Below are 3,259 nucleotides of genomic sequence, written 5' to 3' on the forward strand. Positions count from 1 at the left end.
TGTTTGGGTGGGGAGAGTGATGAAAATGTGGTTAACGGAATTTTTTCCCTTACTTTAATCAAGTGTTTGAATCTTTAACCTTTCCAGACAAGAAAGAGGTAGAAACCTCTTCTAGTAGCATTCCAAGGAAAAATGCTAAACAAAGAAAGGTTCTGTGTTTTCAGCCTTGACTGAACAGTTCATTGGCTCCTCTGCACAGACACTGCTCCAGAAAAAATGGGTTTTAATGCATCAGTATCATCCCTCAAAGCAGAGTGATCAACAGACTGAAGGAAGAGTTAAAGCAAGCAAACCTTTTTCTCAGTGGAGAAGCCCAAGGATTATGGCTAAACAATATAGGATTCAAACATCTGAGAAAGCAATTATTGTCTTACTTTCCCATGAAAGGCTCAAGACAACTGTGTGGGCTGCAGAAGTCATCTCTAAACTGCCTTTCCAACCTGGTGAATGGCATCTGTTCTAGCACAGCAGTTTTAGAGACAGAGCAACAACTTGACGATGTAAAGAGCAAGTGATAGCTCAGGGGTAAGATTGTGGAACAAATTCAGAAGTTCCAGTTCAGAGCATGTGATGACATAATTGTAGTCCCATTGAATCCCAAACTATATGCTTACTGAAAAATCCCATGCTACTGTTTTTGGCTCTGCTATCACTCCTTACTGGTGATAGACATCTTGGCAGTCCCAAAATTACATCCCTATGAGGATCCCACCATTATAGCCTAGCCCCTAGTAAGTGGAAAAAGAACAACGATGACAGAGATTTGCATTCTGACAGTTTCAACTTTAGTAAGAGTGCCTGAATGACACAGTTGAAATTCTTTTGATGTCACAGAGTTCCTCAAGGCCTATTACTTGGCACCTTGTGGCTTGAGGCAGGATTCAGGTACTAAGGCCAGCACGTGTCATGGCAAAACAAATATTTGTAGGTATAATAAGTCTGTCAAGCTCAATAGCTTGTTGCACCCAAGAATGTAAAAATATAGCAGGTGATTTGGTATGAATCTCAGTTCACAATATGCAGGTAATTTATTTTATCTGCACAATAGTTAAGACTCACTGGAATTAAAAAGCAGGTATTTCTTAACCAAAAATAGTAAAGCCCTATAAGAATATTCCATGATACAGAGCAATAAGTACCAACACAGGGAACAGGAATTCTTTGCTAATTATACAGGAGGAAGCTCACTCATTTCTAATCTAATAAAAATGAGTAGGAAACCTAAAATTATCATGTTTTTCCATAGATAATACATGTTCATAGTTTGGAGATTACTCTTATCGAATTTCTGTTCCTCTTCCAACATAGCAAAAGATTAATTAGGAAGAGTGGATTCATGGTTGACCTACACTGTTGATAAGACAAAATATAAGAAAAGACAGACATTCTTCATACAAGTTCCAGTTGTGAGAGGCAAAGATGGGCTGAGTGGAAGGCAGCTGCAGAGTAGAAATCTGCACCATAGTTACACAGCCTCCATAATTTTATAGCCAATGGAGACAAACCAGCATTGCAAGAAAATTGCCCGCCTCATCCCAAAGAAAGCACCAGATAGATTCATCTAACCTGTGTGAAATCTTGATGCAGAGACAAAAATAGTTGCAGAAGCATCTCTTTCTCTGTTAAAGGGAGGCTGGACAACAAGTTGAGATACAGAGCATGAGAGTACAGAAGTCTGTACTGAACAGTGAACTCAGTTTCATTGTAATAGTAATTGTAATAGTGCTGGACTGTTTGTTCTGCTATTCTGCCACCCCAAAGACAAACCTGAGAAATGGGAACTGGTGCTAGACCTTCTCAACCATACCCATCACCATCCTCCATCATCTTACAAGGATCTTTGTGTGTTTAGGGACACAATAACTACTGACCTGATAGGAGTTTGGTTTTCATACAAGCTCATACACACTGTGTGCCTATGAGTACAGCAGGAGCTGCAAGTCTGCTTTCACTGTCAACAGTAATACTAATTATCAAATGTTAAATGTGTCTGTCCTAAAATACACAGCACTTTCTGTGCCTGCTTGGCCTGTGAGCTGCACAGTGCAGGTTACACTGTTTCTGCACAGCCAACTTGCTGTACACAGGTGATTTTGTGTTGGCCTTGTTTCTCTCTGTGTTGTTTTTTGGCTGGGGCAGAGGTAATTTTTTTCACAGTGGCTAGTGTGGGGTTACGTTTGGATTTGTGCTGGAAACAGAATTGATAATTCAAGGATATTTTTGTTATCAATGAGAAATGCTTGCACAGCACCAAGGCCTTTTCTGTTTCCAAATAGGGCTGGGCATGCACTAGGAGATGGGATGGGACACAGCCAGGAGAAGAGACCTCAGCTGACCCCAGGAACACCCTAGACCAGATGCTCATACCCAGCATGTAAAACTGGGGGAAGAAGCAGGGGGAACATTCACAGTGCTTTCCTGGGGATGCATGAACACCTGCCTGACAATGGGGGGTGAAATCCTGTTTTGCTTTGCTCGTGTGCAACATTCTGAAAGTACAACAACCTCTGAAAATGGAAATTAGATAAATTGAGAAAAAGATTTTTTTTAATTGGGAATCCTACCTACTAAAAACAAAGTATTAGTTACATTGGGAAAACCCTCACATCTTCAGTTAAAAAGGTTTTTTGACATTAATGGATTATGATTTTACTCTGGTGATCTCACTTCATAAGCTTTCAGGTGATGGGTTTGCCTCTCCATTAAAGCCAGAACACAAACTATTACTGTAGGCAAGTTCATGAGTATGACTGGCATAGGTTTGCCTAAGGTACAACAGGGGAAATAGTTGAACCCATCAAAAAAAGCTTATTGATGCAGTTGGCAGGGACCAATATATAAGATTCTTTAAAGACAGTGACATGGAGATGTGGCAGCAGCTCTGATATAATGAGTGTTCTGAATCGTCATATTTCTGTACTGACCCCTTCCATATAGAGAAAATTAAAAGATAAAATTCAGCATTGGCTCTCAGAATTCTCTGCATTGCTGAGCACAACAGAGATCTTCCTAACATATAAAATTAGAAAATTAGGATTCATCTCCTGGGATCTAACAGAGCAGGGGTTTAAAAAATGTTCTTAACTACCATTGTTTAATGCTTTTACTTTATTGGGCAGCTGATACCTTCTAAAGATAAACATTAAGAAATACCATCCCAAAACTTACATACTTTTAAGAATGTATGGAGCTGTTGCCACATTATAACTTTAGGGTGGTTTTTATTATTACTCTATTGTCTAAAATGAATTTTTCAATT

Source organism: Erithacus rubecula (assembly GCF_903797595.1).
Source record: "Erithacus rubecula genome assembly, chromosome: 3".
Classification (NCBI taxonomy): domain Eukaryota; kingdom Metazoa; phylum Chordata; class Aves; order Passeriformes; family Muscicapidae; genus Erithacus; species Erithacus rubecula.